Below are 19,653 nucleotides of genomic sequence, written 5' to 3'. Positions count from 1 at the left end.
TAATAACATAATCGTTAGCTTATATTTCCATGCCGTGCCAAACATTTGGCCCATTTTACATACGATTGTTATTTATCAAGCTTAAAAAAGACAATACAAATATACTAAATAATACATAACCAAAAGAAAGATACTTGTACTTTTAAATACTATATTTATGAGGTCCATTTCAAATACTTTGCACACGGAACAGCAGAAGAAAGCGATAATGAAGCCAAAATGTCAACATAATAATCTCAAACCCAAATAGGGTCTTGTGATGTTTTTGGGGGGGGGAGTCAGCGTGAGATCCTGCAGGACTTGGCTCGTTCACAGCTCCGTATTGTTGCAGAGGAGGGAGATGTATAAATACTCCGACAGCTTCCTGCTTCGCCCCGCTGGGGTTCAGCGTTTCAGCCGTCCCAGCTGAGCACACACCCAGACACAATAGATGGTCCGGGACCGCCTCGTGGAGCCCGGCGGACTGAGGGAGGCCTTCATGGAGGATTAACCCAAAACAAGTCTCCCTCATAGTTTATTCAGAGCGTGACAGAAGGACGGACACAAAGACAGAGACATATTAGAGTCAGTTATGTTTTAAAAAACACGAGTTAATGAAGTCATGTCTACGCATCTCCCCTCAAAGATACAACAGGGTTGTAGCTAATTCAGAAGCTCCTTTTAAGTACTTTTATTACTACTTCAACTACTAATCGCTTCACAAATTAACTCTTTAAATTTCTGTGAGTGATTTTTATGTATGTGAGATATATGTGTGTATGTGTGTTTGTTGTGTTGTGGTTCTCTAAGCTACTGGATGCCTAAAATTACCCTCTGGATGAATAAAGTATCCATCTACGTATCTGTCTACATCTACAACAACTATAATTGTTGATACTACTGCTGCTGTTAGAGAATATTACTGGTGTTTTAGTACCATTACTACTACTATTCTCGCATTGCCAGACCCTCCTCTGGTCTGGCTAGTCCATACAGCATTCCGGGATGGGAGAAAAACGTGCTCTGGTTTATTGCCATTTCTTTAAACCAATCACAATCGTCATGGGCCTCTGCAAAATAGCCTCAGGAAGGAACTTGTTTTGGTGGAACATGTTTACGTTCAAAAGTAGTTTTAGTCGTGCGACAGAAAACTCCGATTGGACAGATAGTCTAGCTAGCTGTCTGGATTTACCCTGCAGAGATCTGAGGAGCAGTTAACCATAGTCCTCACAAATCCACCGGAGGTTAGAACGCCAACACAAAGAAAGAGGAAGGTAACGGACATCTGGCCGAAAAGAGGGACATCTGGAACTTTCGGCAGCACCGGAGCAATCCTGTGAATGAAACATCGTGGATATAGAGTACTATTTCTACTACCACTACCAAAGACTGCTTTGTTTCGATGATTCTCTGTCTGGAAGTGACTTTCCCTCTTTGTTTCTGCAGCGTTCATCGTTTGCATTTGTTCATGTTTCTCAAAGAGTTTAACCTGAGCCAGGCCGACAACAGAGATAGAAATCATATCCCATCCATACAGGGATAGTAGTATACAGCTGTTATACATCATATCACATCCATACAGGGATAGTAGTATACAGCTGTTATACATCATATCACATCCATACAGGGATAGTAGTATACAGCTGTTATACATCATATCACATCCATACAGAGATAGTAGTATACAGCTGTTATATATCATATCACATCCATACAGAGATAGTAGTATACAGCTGTTATACATCATATCACATCCATACAGAGATAGTAGTATACAGCTGTTATACATCATATCACATCCATACAGGGATAGTAGTATACAGCTGTTATACATCATATCACATCCATACAGGGATAGTAGTATACAGCTGTTATACATCATATCCCATCCATACAGAGATAGTAGTATACAGCTGTTATACATCATATCACATCTATACAGGGATAGTAGTATACAGCTGTTATACATCATATCACATCCATACAGGGATAGTAGTATACAGCTGTTATGCATCATCAGAAATGCGAGGCGGGAGCAGCAATTAGAAATAGAAATAATTTAATGTTAACACAAAGAGAACTTGCAAAACACGCAAGCTGGTAATGTCCACAAAGAGAAAAACCAAGGAACACGGAAGGAACGGGGAAATCAAAGAACACGAAATTAAAGCTTACACTGGAAGGAACTCGCACACAAGCCTCACAACGGACAACGGATGACGATAAACCAACAGACACAGAAAGCACAGAGACTAAATACACAAGTAAACGAGAGTGAACAAGGGACAGGTGACGCAAGGTTGGGGAAACAGGTGAAAGACATCAGGGCGGGACAGACAATCCCAAAGGCGGGAAAACCAAAAGACGGAAGGAAGTAAAGACAACAAGTCAACACGTGGGAGAACAGAGGGACTACAAAATAAAACAGGATAGGGAAAACAACAAGAGAAAACCGATCGGTACTCTGTATCGGCAGATACGCAAGTTTAGGTATCGGAATCGGTGCAAAAAATGGTATCGCAGCATCTCTGAAAAGAATAAAAAAAAATAAAGAATTCAAGAAAGAAGAAGGCCGCATCATGTAGGACAGAGAGTCTGTTAACACAGATTGATTTGGTTTGAAGATGACAGTTTGACATATTTTACCAGCATGAATCTAAAACAAATATGTGCGCTGTGGACGTTACATCATGACTCGAGGGGAAATCCTGCCTGCGAAGGAGCAGCTGGCCAGGGAGAGAAACACTCCTTCGGTTTATGAAACACCAGCCATCCGTCGTAGTTCCAGCGCTGCTGCAGACTGTTCAGAGCTGGAGGGGAGGACAGGACGTCCTCTCAGCCCATCTGATGTCTTTTTCAAAAGCTCGCACACCCTCAGGGCTTCACTTTCAGAGTGGGTTTTAAGGAGATTTTCCCAAGAAGAAAAACAGTTTCATAAGCCCTCGAGCTTTACTATTGAATGATGCATGTGAGGGAGGAAGAGAGAAGGCTGGAGGAGTCTCTTTCTATCCTCGATGCAGATTTTTTCTTCAGTTTTTTTAATCTTTATATTGCTGGGTGCGCCAGTAACAGACACTGCCAGCAGGTTCGAGGCAAGGAGCAGGACAGGACATCAGCTGTTAAATCTTTAAATCCATCAGGAGGAACTCTGACTATTTGACCGATTTCATTTCTCATAATAGGATACGATGGAGAGTAGCCGTTTCTGCGTAAACGCCATTCAGAGAGTCAATTCTAAAAGCACCTCTTTTACAAATGGCCTCCTGTGTAGTCTGGATCGACAATTCATTGCTGGATCTTTCGCCGGATGTCCCTCCCGCCTTGCATTGCAAAACTCAGTTTGTTCTCCGAGAAGCAAAAACAAACTTTGAGTTAGCAAAGGTGCACGCTGAAAATGTCAAGTTTTGTAGAAGAATTTGGGTCGTGCAACAAGGGCAGCCCTGTTTTTGTTCTTTCGGGTTCTTGGGCGGTGCTAAGCTCCGGACGCAGCGACGGCGGCTCTGCTAAATAGTCTCGGGAAGGAACTTGTTCTGGTGGAACATTTGCACCCCGCAAAAGAAAACGCCACATCCAATATTAAATGAAGTTAACTGTTGGCACAATCCAGTAACGGTTAAACCTCATTAGATCTGACCAGTGCATCGCAGCAATCCCACCAATCGGTCCCAAAACGTCCCAGTTAGAGAGGAAATGACATAAACTGTATCTCAGCTTTCCTGTCGAATACAGGCAGAAATGCCCCTAAAGAATAAATAAATTAAATTACTTTTTTTTTTCTTTCGTCCTCAGAGTCAAAATTAAGTTTTTGGAATATTACAAACTCCAACACAGAACTTTGTTTAAATGCGTTAAGCAATTATTTAATAAATGAGAAACTTTCAGCATAATCCCCAGTAACAGAGAGTCAGATAGTGTTGTGGACGGGACATGAAGTCAGACTCAGTGGGGAGTGAAAGCGAAGCAGAGGGACAGACACAGAGCTGGAGCCGAGCCAAAGTAACCACCTATTAATTGGTTAACTGTATCGGTTATCGGGCAAATAAAACGCCGATAAAGATCATCTACAAACTACCAAAAAAACGGCCCCGATAATCGGTCCACCCCTACTGGAGATACGCTTCCCTACAGAGTACATACGCTGTTTATAGACTGTGAGTCAGCACCACCACACACTCGGTCCCTCAGACGCTGGTGACCATCACCCTGCAGCTCCTAGCAACAGGCAGTCAGAGAGTCAACATCCAACTGCCCCCCCCCCACATGACCCTGGCCTGCATCAGCACACATCAGAGCCATCGTGTCATTAAATCTGTTGATGACTCTGCTCCTCAGCTCCTTGCTAACGGGCACGAGTCAGCCGACAGAGATCTGCTCCTGCAAGGACGACAAGCTCTCTCTCTCTCTCTCTCTCTCTCTCTCTCTCTCTCTCTCTCTCTCTCTCTCTCTCTCTCTCTCTCTAAGTCAGCGAGACAGACAGAGGAGACGGTTCTCGACTTCAGAAGGACCTCTTTGATTCAGTGAATCCACGTCTGATACGGAAACATTAAAGCTATAGTGCGTAGTTTCTGAGGAATTCTAAGTAATAACAACAACGCTCTCGACGTGTCCACATGATACAAGCCTTCCGTGATCGCGCAGACCGCTAAACTTGACTGTCATGTGACCGGTCGTCACAAGACTGCCCGGGCAGTCGGCATGATTTCATTGTATATCATATGGATTGTTATGCATCATTTTTCGTATGATATCATATGAACGACTTCATGAGAATGCGTTGTCTGTTTGCACAATTAAAGGCTGCAAATCAATCCGTGATCTCCAATCTCTTCTTTCCTGGGTAAACTATCTCCGGTGCTTTCGGTTGTGTGCATGGGGAAGCTAAGCTACGCACAACTCATCTTTGGACTGAAGATGAAATTAAGAAAAAGCAACTGCAGTGCCTTACTAATACAAGTACAATACATTTTTTGTTTTACTTATGATGATATTTTAAGCTCCCACACCCCCTCGTTACTTCTGTTCCATTTGTTGCTTTTGTCTGTTTGAACGAACACCAGGGTTCAACGTTAAGGTTTTTTTTCACTTGTCAGATCGGGCAAGTGAAAACAAATTCGCAAACAAATTCACAAAATCTATTTTTACTGGCCCCTATACAAATTGTTTTTTTGCTGTTGTTTTTTTTGGAAAAAAGCGTCAAAGAAAGTGTCAAAAAATAAAGGAGTGGTGGCCGGGTTGGCTCAGTGGGTAGAGCAGGCGCACATATACTGAGAGGTTTATGCCTCTCCCCTTCCTCACCTAGCTGTCCTATCAAATAAAGGTGGAAAAGCCCAAAAAATTATCTTTAAAAAAAATAAAAATAAAGGAGTGAAAAACAAAACAAAAATCACAGCAAAAGTGTGGGGGGAAAAAAACCCCAAAAAACGTTAAAAAAAGCATCAAAACCATTCAAAAATTGAAAGAAAGGAAGAAAAAAAAACGTCCAAAGCTTCAAGCGCAAACTCAGTTCTTGATCGGCCAAATCAAATCGTTCAACAAGCATTTGCCAAGAGGCAAGAAAACTAGAACGCCAACAAGTTGGTTGTTCTATTTACTTGCAACACATTGTCACTCCCATTGCATAAAATACAGACGCTTGGTCAGGTGCCTTTGGTGTTGTCATTGACCCTAAAAGTCTCCTTTAGCGTCAGATTTAACGCGCTTTATAAACGCGCTGGGTCGGGACTATTGGCGTCACTTTTTTACATTACATGTCATTTTAGCTGACGCTTTTATCCAAAGCAACTTACAATTGCTGCATATCAGAGGTTGCACGCCTCTGGAGCAACTAGGGCTTAAGTGTCTTGCTCAGGGACACATTGGTGGATGTATCGTAGTGGGATTCGAACCCGGGTCTCCCACTCCAAAGGTATGTGTCATATACACTGTGCCACCACCACCCTTACTTTTGACGCAGTTAGGTTAAGGAAAAGGTCGTGGGTGGGCTTACGTTTCCATGACACGGGACAAGAACAGACGGTTGGGTTTAGGTAAAGAAGAACGGGACGGTTGGGTTTAGGAAATTTGACACGCGGGACGATTTTCGGGCTTTCATACTACTCCCTATCGTAGTCGCTCTTACGTCATCTTTAAACGAAGTGTAGCTGCTGCTCATCCCGGTGGCAAAATTACGAATCCCACTATGGCCACGACCCAAGACCCGCCCTACGAAGCAGCTCGATTGGTTGGGGTTAGGCATCTCACCTCGAGTGGTTAAGATTAGGATAGCCGATTGGTCAGGGGATAAGACCTGAACAAATGGGGTTACTTTACCTTGCGTTCTCATGGACGCCTGGCCAATAAATGCTATTGAAGGGCGGGTCTTGGCGTGGCCATAGTGGGATTCGTAATAGCGCTGCCCAGTGTGTTCTACACACACGCTTTTTACGTCATATCTGACGCTGACAGCCACTGCCTTACGAGCTCAGAGTGAGAACGGGTTGTTACTTGCCCAACGTTGTGTTTTACTTGCCCTGGGCCATCGGGCAAACCTTACTGTTGAACCCTGAACACATTCGTCACTTTTCCTCTAAATATTGTCCTGTGCTTGTTGAACCTGCTGTGTCCATTATTTATTGCCCTGGATTAGGCCTACTTGTTGAATGTCGGCTTGTGTTTCCACAGGAACTATACTGTGTTCCTGTTACACTCGCTGTGATTAATGAACGACGAATAAAGCTACTATAACCGGACGCTGAACGTACTGCTTCCACTGCTGCTTATAGCAGACGCGCCATAACATCCTGCCTTGCTCAGAGGAACCTCGTCAGCAGAGGTTGAAGAGAGCGAGAGCGAGAGCAAGACCGAGAGACTCGCTCTGTCTCCCCCCCATCCCCCGAGCCAATCTAACAGCCCCGTGTTGCTGCTGCACTCGTCCCAGTTTGACAGTGTTGTGTTACAGCACCACAAACTTTGAGGCTCGGAGAGAATGCACGCTGAGAAAAGAATAAAAAAAATAAATAAAAAAAACGCCCTGTCGGGATTTAACAAACCAGAAATGTGTGAAACATGAAACGCTGACAGAAAGTGGAATATCTGCAGATTCCATATGGAGGTGCTGATGGTGCGGCGCCTGCAGCAGGGGTCGCCTGTGGCAGCCGCCGACTCTCTAACTCCTCAAATAACACACACACGCACACACACACACACACGCTCTTCACACACAAGTCGACCTACTCAGCAACTTCTACAGTACTTTTGTGTTGATTTATAACATTTCTTAAAATAGGGTTTATAAAAAGAACCCATGTCTATGCCAGTACACAGTTGCTAAAAAAAGGGCTGTTATTGTTGTAAAATGTACAATCAAAATGTAGTTTTTATGTTCTTCCTGTGCCTGTATGATTTCCTCTGGGTGCTCCAGTTTCCTCCCGCAGTCCAAAGACATGCAGGTTAAGTGCATTTGCAAGTCTAAATTGTCCATATAGGTGAGTGCCTCTCCTCTCCTCCGGTGGAAGCTCCAGTGTTGTAGTACTCCAGATCAGTTTTGGTCTCAAGACCACTTTTTGAAGGTCTTGTAATTATTTAATTTGTCAGGTTTAGAGGTGCTGGTTGGCAGATTTTGTTTCCGCTGGACGGGCTTGCTGTTTCCCCCTGTTTCCAGACTTTATGCTAAGATAAAGCCTTTGCCAGACCTTCCTCCACATCGCTGCGGAGGAGGGTCTGGCTAGTCCACACAGCATTGCTGGATGGGAGAAAAACGTGCTCTGGTTTATTGGCATTTCTTTAAACCAATCACAATCGTCTTGGGCGGCGCTAGGCGCCAGACGGAGCAACGGTGCCTCTGCAAAATAGCCTCTGGAAGGAACTTGTTTTGGTGGAATGTGTACGTTCAAAAGTGGTTTTAGTCATGCAACAGAAAACTCAGATTGGACAGACAGATATATAACTTTATTTTCGACTGTTTCTCATGTTGTTCGGAGTACAAATTTGCCATCACAAGGCACAAAGTGCTTGTCAGTGGGGCAGTACCCTCTAAAGGCTGAATGTGTACCATTTGCAAGGGTACATTTTTGTCCTAGAGCATTTAGGTCCATTAATGTCCCCAGGGGTACACATTACTCCCAAAGGGTACAAACTGTAAGAGAACAAGTATGTACCCTTGTAAAGGGGTACAATTGTTGTACCTTTGAGGGTACTGCCCCAGTGACGAGCTGTTGGACCCCTTAAAGTACACATTTTGCACATTATTTCTGACAGTGTAGCTGTCTGGATTTACCCTGCAGAGATCTGAGGAGCAGTTAACCATAGTCCTCAAAAAATCGACCTGAGTTTAAAATGCCATCACAAAGAAAGACCATGGCAACGGCCATCCAGCCGAGAAGAGAATTTCCACAGCAATCCCGGAAGTGGAACGTCGTGTTTATAGACTACCTCTGGACAGACATACACAGTGGTATGGATCTAATTACTCACAACCAGAAAGTGAATACATTTCCTGAAATGTCAAAGTAGTCTTTTTAAAATGATTTTTTTTTTTAAATGATGTATTGATTGTGGAAACTGTAAAATAATAATTGATAAAACGGACATATTGATTGATAACAATTTCAGCTCTAGAATGTAGAATGATTTTTTTAACAGCACATAAATTTAGCCATCAAGTGCATCTATTTCCCTTTATTGCTCCCCCCCATATCTGCACTCTGGTCTCTGTCCCACTGCAGGTCGACAAATGGCTCTCTGTTTCCTCTTCTCTGATGGATTTGTCCCTATGGGATTGTTACATCATTGGTGCAAAATGGCGGCTTAAGGAACAAAAAGAAGCCCTCGCATTTTAATCCTGACACACTGAACACACACACACACACACACACACACACACACACACACGTGTATGTTTAATCATCATATAATGTTTTGGCTTTCAGAAACATTTTTTGATATTTCAAAGCTACTTCTCCTCGTTATCCACAAGAAGAGAAGATCAATGCACCAAACTAAAGCAGACAGACAGAACATCTCCAATGATAATGTTTTCGTTTCTACACATTTGGTTTTGGGAGCTGTTTCTCAGGAAGAAGACCAACCTTTCGAGGGATTTCAATAATTATCAACGTTTTAAGTTTCATGCTTTTAATTTCAGTTTAATTTTAGATTGCCTGACCCATCCCGCTGAGTCTGTTCACTGTTATCTGGGCGAGTGTAGTCTTTCTGAGCACGGAGGCTCATTAACACAGCATTGCACTCGAGGGAATCCTCTGGAACCAGCAGCACATATTGATCCCAAAACCCAGAACAACTGAAATATAAATGAAGGACTTTCACTGAGGACTCCTTTTGTGCACCCACGGCCCATCTAACGGTGGCTGCACGGTTTCTTTTCATTACTGTCAATATTGTGACTGCAATGTTGTTTCACCTTACTTATTAAGGAAATGATATTATAAGAACTGATTAAATGATTGATTAACTGCAGTGGCATAATCTAGTAACGATGGGCCGCAGTGCAGGCTATTACGACATTCCCTAATGCATGCTATGACACACACACACACACACACACACACCATTAGGCATTCTGCTTGCAGATGTGCTCTGTCCCTCTTGACAGATTTTATGCCTAAACTAGCTACCATATATCGTATTGTCACATGATCAAATAGAGACTTAACATTGGACAACATGAACATACATATTACCCAGCAATCATCATTGCATATCTGTATATGACAAAAAAAGACCAAAGAAAATAAAAAATGGTCACTTTTCAGAGAAAAACAATTGTTTTGAATCCCAAATAGGTGGTTTGTATATGATGGTGTCGGGCCGATGACTTTTCAAATCCCCCTTACATTTTTTTAGAGGTAATTACAGATCATAGATATAGACCTGAGGAGCAGTTAACCATAGTCCTCACAAATCCACCAGAGGTTAGAACACCAACGGACATCCGGCCAAAATCTGGCGGATTTTCCGTCTGCAACGTAGCAATCCCGGAAGTGGATATAAACTAGATTGCTACTGAGTATTTTACACACAAAAAACAGGATGAAGATGGGTTTGCCTTTTTTGAGGGTATGCATATCAAATGGCACCTTTTTTTAATTTAACAAGAGTTCTTTGAACACCAGTGTATTTCGGAGGTGGCAATCTGAATCACTCACAAGTCACTCTCACTCTCTGCCCAACACATTTTGAGAGGGCCTGCTCTGTCTATAGCCCCCCCCCACCCAACAGCCCAGTCTCATGCCCACCCAGGGGTCCCCGTGCAACCGCACTGCCTGCGCTGTCTATATTTATGCCCCTGATTAACTGACTGTTTTAGTTCTCCAAATCGAAAAAAGTAGGACTTCATGATGATAGTGATCGCACAGACTGCATTCCCTGTTGAGCAAATTAGCTTTTTTCCCCCATTTACAGGAACATTATACATAATTAAACAATTTTCACTGAAAAACAAAATCCCCAACATAATTACATCACAGAGAGAGTGATAGAGCGAGAGAGAGATTTTAATTTGTATTCAGATGATTTGGCAACATGGCTCATCTACATTCATGCCAATAAAGAAGATTATTGAAATGAAGAAAAGAGACACAAAGATAGAAAGAGATGTGTAATATCTATTTATGAAATGAGGATGAGAGAGACACAGAAATAGGCAAAACACACATCTTTTAACCCTCATTTAGCCTTAAAGTTACATATATATGTGATGTAATATAATAATATAATGATTGTGGGTCTGTGACATGTGGGTTGTAAGCATTGCAGGTTTGTTGCTGGTTATTTACCATAAGCAGATTTTATCACAATGTCTATTGTGGCAGCACAGATGTTTTTATCTGCCAGTGGTGCTGAAACAATTAAATGATAAGTCGATCAGTCTATTTATGAAATACATATGACACATTTTTATAGCACTAAGAGGCAAATTTCAGTCGCAATCTCATTCTTTTATTTACCATATGCTACCCAAAGCTCATGACCAATCGGAAAATATCAAAATTGAAAGCTTTGCCTTCCGACTCAGCTTCCGTTTCACCACAATGGTCCGGCACAACGCCTCCATTTTACCCTCATTGGTAAAAAAAGACCCCAAGATATTTCAACTCCTTAGGACAGAAACTCACTCCCAACCCTGAGGGAGCAATCAACCGCTTTCCTGCAGAGAACCACAGCTTCAGGCTTGGGCCCGGCTGTCTGTCATCCCTCACACTCGGCTGCTGACCGCCCCGGCGTGCGCCGGAGGTCACGGTCTAATGAAAACCAACAGAACCACATCATCTGCAAAGAGCAGAGAAGCAAATCTGAGGTCCCCGAGCCAGAAACCTGCACCTGAGATCCTGTCCATGAATATCAAAAACACAATCGATGACAAGGGACTACCAATATGATGTAGTAGGCATTATTACATTTAAATAAAGTGCAACCGATGCAGTGTATGGGACTTCTAGCCAAAGCTGATTTGCAGGCCTTGTCCCTGGTTAGGCTTTTAAAAATAAAACACATAATAGGCCTACAACAGTCTAATTACAGTCACAGAGGAGAGAAGAAACTAGAGAATATTCACACTTTAGAAGCTGGAATATGAGGACTTTTCATATAGGCCTAACATGAGAGAGAGAGAGAGAGAGAGAGAGAGAGAGAGAGAGAGAGAGAGAGAGAGAGAGAGAGAGAGAGAGACTGAATGGAAAGGTAGAGCGACATAGACTCAGAGTGTGGGGAGTGGAGGAGAGAGAGAGAGTCGCCATTACTGCCTGCCAGTGCTGCTGAGAGGGGAGGGAGCAGAGAAAAGCAGGTTTCGGCTTACATCGCATACCACACTAACAACACTAGCTATAACACACTAAAATACAGGCTAACCGGCCGATTGGAACTACACAGGACTACCACCGACAACTGAACCCTACTTCGGATCTTGCCGAAGGACACTAACGACCGCAGATTGTGGATTGTAAAAAGGAGTTGTTTTGCCTTGTAATATGGGAACGCTTCCTCCTTTTTTCCGTGGTATGTGGATCTGGGAGCGACCATGTTAATAGGTGGGTAGGGGAATGTATTTGGACTGGGATTGGGACTTCATTAGCTTTGCTAGCACTCTTTTCTGTGGGCGAAACCTGGCCTTAAAACTGCGGTATTCCGGGTTAAAGACAACTGTGGTGGTAATATGAGTGTGGGCTGTTAAACTAAGCCCAGGGTGTGATTTTTAAACCGCTTTCTGCCCAACGTTAGGCTGGGTTTGGTGTTGCTAACGCTGGCTAGCTAACTATCCCTCACACCACCCCCCTTTTGGCATGCGATGCTAACATAGCTCGGCTAATGTTAGCTAATCGGGATTGGATGGAAAGGTGGGTTTTTTTCTCTCTCCTGGAGTATCAGGGAGAAGCCAGGCCGAGCCGGGTTTCACGTCCTGTCCCCCAGGAGGCATTAATAACCGCCGTATCGAATGCTTCTGTTGCGAACGTTAGCTACGGTGCTTTGACGCATTACCATAAGCGTTTGTTGGTTTTAATTTAAATCTTAACTAACTCATTACCCGTAACGTTAACTCCGATAACTCTCTCTTTCTCACTCACACACACACACACACCCCGGCAGTGCCCCCTTTCCCCCCGTATAGTTTGATGTATAACGTGATATCCACCCTTTTTTTTTTTTTTTGATAGGTTTCATTTTTAGGCAACAAATGGGTTCAAATTCAAAATTAGTTTGGAAATTAAAAAAGAAAAGAAAATTCAAACCTTAAAGAGACACACAGGCAAAAAAACATTTCTTTTAATTCTGAGATGTTGGGCTATTTAGCTTCCTTCCTTAACATGTCTTCTTTCAGACTAGTGAAAAAAAACAACATCCAAAATAGGCTACACATTTATAGGTGTTTATTTTACTACACTCTTGACTATTTGTGTCTGTAGATTTCTTCTAAATTCTCCAAAAGTTAGCATTACATAATGCCTTATTTGCATTTTTAAACATAAAAAATTCTGAAAACTTGTAATACAAAAAATAATTGTCATAATGTAAGTGAAGTTTCATGGTCTGTTAGTTAAAATATTTTCCCTATTTATTTACCTGTAGTGTCTCCCCTTAACCGACTGTGCTGAGTTCAAAACCTTCAATTTCTCATTTCAAATTGTATTTGAACTTATTCTTAGTTCGTTTGGAAGTTAATGGGTTGCCAGTTTCCAACGTTAATGTCCTGCTAATGGCTAACATTAGCATTGGAGATGTATGCAGGGTCAGATCCAGGCGTGCCACTGGTTCTGCCACTGGTTCTGATGATTGAATTTTTCCGACGTTAACAGGGTGATTTTAAACGTCTCAGCCGTGATGAGAAGTTGCAACCACACTTTGTCATTAGCAGCTTATCGGCTCTTTTATTCAGTGTGTAGCAGCAGTCGGTCAGGTCAGTGGGTTTGTCCTGCTGCATCTCTGCATGCCATTTGCATCGGACTGCTGCAGCTCCCTGTACCTTTACCCAAACTCTCGTTAAAGGGATTGTCCGGCTTCTATCTAACAAACCATCCTGATGGTGTTTCTCCAGCCCTTTGCAGTCCTCTCAGTGTACACTTAATAAGAGCTTGCCTATGTTCCCACAGCCCTATGTTCCCACATTTCTAAGATTTTTTTTTTCAAAATTAGGCCCTGTGTTCCCACATTTCCTTTTTCATAAATTTGTATCAGATTTTATCCCCCTAACCCATAACCCTAAAAAATGTTGTGGGATGATAGGGCTTAAATTGAAGGGACATGTAGGAACACAAGACCTAATTTTGAAAATGTCCTAGAAATATGGGAACATAGGGCTGTGGGAACATAGGGCCTAATTTTAAGAAAAATCATAGAAATGTGGGAAAATAGGGCCTAATTTTAATAAAAATCTTAGAAATGTTAGAACATACGGCTGTGGGAACATAGGGCGTACTTTTAAGAAAAATCTTAGAAATGTGAGAACAAAGGGCCTAATTTTAATTAAAATCTTAGAAATGTGGGAACATAGGGCTGTGGGAACATAGGGCCTAATTTTCAGTGAAATAAAAATCTTAGAAATGTGGGAACATAGGGCCTACTTTTAAGAAAGATCTTAGAAATGTGGGAACATGGGACCTACTTTTAAGAAAAATCTTAAATGTGGGAACATAGGGCCTAATTTTTATAAATATCTTAGAAATGTGGGAACATAGGGCTGTGGGAACATAGGGCTTACCCCCCACTTAATGTCACATTCCTCGGCTACAGAGATTGATGAAGGAATCAATTATTAGTGGGGCCCAATAAATATCCGCTTCATATCAGCAGGGTCTTTTGCTGTTTCCATTATCTTGTTTCAGCGTCTACACATGCTGAGTGATTGATTTGATTGGACTCTGTGTTCATCATTATCATCACCACAGTTAAGGGGTTTTCTCCTCAGCTTTCTCCCTTGAATGTGTTTGGAGCCAACGCTGTTTTTCAGTTTGATAATCTTGAGTATATTCCTATCACCTGAAGGTTGCAAATATTGACAAGTTTTGAAACACAATTTTCTTAAATAAATATGCTGTTGCCCATGAGTATAACAAGTCCTACTCATATAATATGTAAGACAGTATTAAGCATTTATTTGCTTGTACTCTTGAGAAGCAGCGATGCCTTGTTGATATTGGCTTCATCAGATTTACGTCTGAAAAGCTTTGCACCCACATGTGCTGTAAAGACCAGGACGGAAATGCATATGGGCATCTGCTAATGTTGTGGGAAATATTCAATATTGGTATCAGCTTTAGGCTTGATCGTGTCAGTTGGCCCGCAAACTGTTATTCTTCCATCATTGACACCTCGGAAAGGGGGAAATCAGATGAGTAATGCTCTGCTTCAGGTCTGAACCCGACTCTGGAGGAGGAGGAGGGTGACATCAGGGTTTGTGAGTTGAGTTTTTGCTTTAAAACTTCTGACGTTCTTTTAACGGGAAAACATTTTTTTTTGCAAGTAAGCACCAGCCCGGTGCCCTTTTACGTAGTTTTGGATTGAAGTAATCAAAGCTTTGTTTTGACTGGCAGCAACCAAGATCAGAATCAGCTTTATTGGCCAGGTTTATGTCAACAAACAAGGAATTTGACTGCGGGTAATCTTTTCTATCAAAGTACAACACTCACTTAACATATAAAGAATAAAAATAGAAAGGACAGTAAGAAATATATATAAAAAAATACTGTTAAGTATATACTATAACAATACAATACAATTTACAATTTTACAAAAAACATACAATAACAATTGAAGAGAGGGAAGGGATAGTGCAATATCAGTATAGTCTGAGATTTAAGATTTAAATATAAAAATAGTGCAAGGCAGTTCAGTGCAATGGTAATATATTAGTAGCAATATTGTAATTGTAAGATTGAAATATACACAAGGTAGATGTTTTTTTGGCGCAGTTGCGCAGTGAATCGAAAATAAAGAGTGGAAGAATTATTCATATTCTACGTATAATCCGATGGTCTCACCCCTTATTACACCCTTTAAGGACACATTCTGAGACTTAAGCGCGATTTATATTGCGTTAAATCTACGCCGTGACTACGTACGTGGAGACCCTACGCTGTAGCCTGACGTGCACCTCCCAAAAAAATTTAACATGTCACGTCGCAGCAACGCCACACACACATGCCGGCTCGACGCACACACCAACGCACATCAGGCCGCTTACATAGGCTACGGCGAAAGCTCTGCGCGGAGCCTCCGCGGAACCATAAATCAAGCTTAACATTTCAGAAAGTTTAAGTAGTTTCTGTGTTATGTTTTGTCACTTTTGTATTACAACTTTAGTTCCACTAGTGATGAGGTAGCTAGCAATTACAACTGCATTACGCAACTTTGTGCACTAGTGGTTGGAAAAAAATGGTAACGGTAATGGTTTAAAAATTTTAAAGTGAGCACCCAGAAACCCTGCGAGGCGGGGTCAGCCCTGGCTGGTCTGTCGTGATTTATATTAAGAGGAGAAGGAGGGAAAAGATTGTAACGTTTTGAGCCAGGGAGCTTTGAGAGTCGTCGCTTAATAGGAGACTGTTTGAGTTTTACTTTTTGATTCATCTCTTCCTGTGGGAGATCAGAATTTCTTCTGGGGGAAAGATAATGAGTCAGTGGTGCCTCATTTAAAGTCGATGGGACCCACATCTCTGTTGGAGCCCCGCTTTGTTATTGAGGCTGAACAACAACAACAAAAAAAGGTTATTTTTACCTAAATATTCAGCTGTGTGCAGCTTTAAAAGGTCTACCATCCTCAACAGTGTGTTCTGCTGTGTTTTCAGGCTTAACAGCATTTAGTCATCTCTAAATCCAGCTTGCCAAGTGATACCTTAATCCCCCCCTTTCAGCCTCACAGTGAATAGACTAATCATGATGCACGAGGCTACTTTTAGCTGTTAGTGCAGCACAAATGCAGTTTGGGCTGTAGTGTTTTGCAGTTACAAGACCATCACAGGCTCCATCCAGGTGTTTATGGCTAACTGGTTAGCGCTGCCTTCATTCCTCTCTTCATACATGTTAACATTTATTCATGAGTCTTACTATCTCTCGACCCTGTGTGTTGAAAGCAGAGCGAATATGGACTTTGATATTGGCCGACAAAAATGCAAAACAGATGCTTGGATGTGGGTGTCTAATCTGCTGAAACGTTGTGGTTTGGATGGGAATCAGCGGGAGGAATGTAGGGCTGTAGGAATCAGTTGGGTAGTCGATCAACAAGAAATTAATAGATTTCAGTTGTTGTAATTGATGGGCTTAAGTCTATTGCCAGCCGAGTAATTATTCCAAATGTTAGTTGCAGTTACCAGCAATACTGTTTATAATAAAGTACTTATTTTATTTGCCAAGTACATTTACACACACAACGAATGTTCCCCCTGCATTTAACTCGTCCTGACTTAAGTGTGATTTATGCTTCTGCGTTAAATCTACGCCGTGGCTACGTATGGAGCTACGTGGAGACACGGACCCTATGCCGTAGCCTGACGTGCACCTCTCGAAGGAACTATAGGGCACTTAACATCTAGAACAGGTCTACAAAATGAATTAGAACGGACCCACCACGGTGACGTTTTTGGTGGAGCTGTTGGTTTAATAGGCAACTTGGAAGAAAGCGAACGTTTTGACAAACTACATCAACACACAACAGTATGTGGAGTTAATTTCTAATACCATGGTGGCAGAAATTCTGCCAAGGTGGGCCGCCACTACAAAATCAACATAGAGGAAACATTGCTCTTTAAGAGTGATGTCATTTTCTGAACTTACCAGACTGTTTTAACTGTTCTATTATTTGCCTTTTCCCCACTTAGTCATTATTATCCACATCACTGATGATTATTTATCTAAAATCTCATTGTATAACTATTTTGTGAAAGCACCAATAGTCAACACTACAATATCGTTGCGGTATCGATATCAAGGTATTTGGTAAAAAATATTGTGATATTTGATTTTCTCCATATTGCCCAGCCCTTATCATGGTTATTTAACACGATTACTCATTGACTTTTGGAAAGATGTTGCATTTAATGATCTTAAAAAAACAAAACAGTTAAACAAATAAATAGTGGAAACCCCTTGAACTGTGATATTTCCCGCAACACTTTTCCCGTTGAACTTTTTGAATTCCCCTTCACAACACATGACAAAATAAGTGTTTCCTTGCTAAATGTAATTTATAAAATTATAATTTAATGCGAAATCTTTCTGGATTTCATTGTTTTTAATGATCGTTAGAAATCGAAATCACAATCAAATTTTGATTAATTGTACAGTCCTAGTATCCAGTATTTACAAGGGCAATGGCAGGAGTGAGGCAGCGGTATTAACTACTGAGCCATCGTGAATATCATATATTCAATTAGGTTTTTTTTTGGCTGTTGGTTGGACTGAGGAAGCTATTTGTAGGTCTACATCTCTGGAACTTAGCTAATTTGGGCATTTTTTCCATTTTAAAGTCAACAATTAGTCATCAGTTAGTAATGGAAATACCTTGCTTGCGGGCATTAGTTCCACCTCTCAAGTGTATGTGCACATGTGTAGTGTTTCACCCGTTCATAAACTCAGGTACACTTCTCCCTGGCTGCTTGCTACAGTCAGGTGTGGCACATGTAGCAGCACATGAGCTATTGTAGGGGTTTGTGGTTACGTTTGTAAACCTGACAGACCTGCTGGTCGGTTTGCTTTCTGACATCATGTAACGTCCTGGGTGTGTTTGAGGGACAAGGAGCTCCTGATTGGAGGCACCCTAACTATAGATTAGCTGACTAAACATTTAAGGCTGCATTCTTTTTCTCAGGTAGTTTGCCCTAGTTTCCCCTTAGGTTATGCACAACTGTGTAGTCTCACCAATAGGAAAATTGGTTGCGTGTGGTCACTTTTTTAAATATTAGATAATTGGAACCTCCTCGTTTTGGACTTGTGAGTACGTTTCCATACATGTTACTGGTTTCCTACGGTTGCTGTAGATCTGCTGAACTCATAGAAGTTTATTTCCTTGCACAAAACCCCCACAGAGGTGACGACATCACCTTGGCCTCTATAAACAGTCAGTGGAAACCTCGTTGCCTCGTCTCAGTGGACCGAATTCCTACTCTGGTGCAGTTTCTCAAGCTCAGCATGCCGTCGTGCTGCAGCTAGTGGTTCCAGCTCATGCAGTCAAATTCACTGGCTGATTGCCATCGTTCTGTAAAACACAACAATGACTGCAATTCTCTCTGCAGTTATCCGCCTCTCGGTTAGGTCACGGCAGGGTTCAGGCTTATTTGACTGTGGCAATCTAAGATGATAATGATTGGGAATGTTGGCATTGGTAGTAGTGAAACATTTTATTTCACCTTGTTGTTAACGTTGACTAGAAAATATGCACTGCCAATTAGGATTAACAGTCATGACCAGAATGTCAGGCAAAATATACTACGAGGAATGACGGGCAAAATAAACAGGATTATACATTTTAGCCCTAATCATGTAGCCAGAGATTGTGCCGATAGTGATAACAAATCTGTGAACTGATTTATTTTCTCTGTTTGATTCTCACAGCGAAGCAAATTATTTCTAGGTCAGTGGCTGTCAAAGGGCTGGAGTTGCATGCCATTTTTATCCTGCCTCGGCACAAATTTGTTGAAAGCACTTCTTTTTCTCTGCAAAGGGAAAAGTGACATTGCTGAGCACGCCCGGCCCATGATTGAATTACTTTCTCTTTCTCTGCACTGTCACACTCTGGCTTTTGTTTTCTCAAAAGTCCATTTTGACATTGCAGTTTTTAGAACAAATTGTTACCCTGGTTTTTAAAAAATGCAGGGGGCTTTTTCGTCACCTTTTTTTAATGTTATAAACCTATTATAGTAGTGTTTTAAGACCAGCTCATTTTATTAGTAATACACAAAAGGCAGATCAAAACCTTTTTATTAAGCTTTTACCATTTAGGAGGGATTATTTTGTCTTGCACAAGTGTGATAATGTGTACCTTTGTCTAATTTCCTGATAACTCTGTTTAATGGCAGAATAACACGGCTGATTTTTTTGTTTAAAATCACCGCACCGTGCATACATGTACATATATGTCCCAGAGGGATATGCTGAGAAACAAAAAGTTAATTATATTATTTGTGATAAGAAGACTGAAGTACCCTGAGGAAAAAAATCTGTGCCAATTTGATTTTGTTTGTTTTGCCTTTATCT

General features: G+C 41.7%; 1 protein-coding gene across 1 annotated transcript in view; it reads left to right on the top strand.

Moving 5' to 3' along the window:
- Nucleotides 1-11,711: 11,711 nt before the first annotated feature.
- The window catches only part of arhgap5 (Rho GTPase activating protein 5), a 56,879-nt gene continuing 48,937 nt past the window's right edge, over nucleotides 11,712-19,653 (top strand). Inside the window, exon 1 of the mRNA XM_028566834.1 lies at nucleotides 11,712-12,002. The gene's annotated coding sequence lies outside the window, so the exon portion shown is untranslated. The remainder of the gene's footprint in view (nucleotides 12,003-19,653) is intronic.

The sequence above is a fragment of the Perca flavescens genome, chromosome 20 (genome assembly GCF_004354835.1).
Source record: "Perca flavescens isolate YP-PL-M2 chromosome 20, PFLA_1.0, whole genome shotgun sequence".
NCBI classification, from domain to species: domain Eukaryota; kingdom Metazoa; phylum Chordata; class Actinopteri; order Perciformes; family Percidae; genus Perca; species Perca flavescens.
The sequence above is the reverse complement of the archived record's forward strand: the minus strand, read 5'-3'. Positions and strand labels throughout refer to the sequence as shown.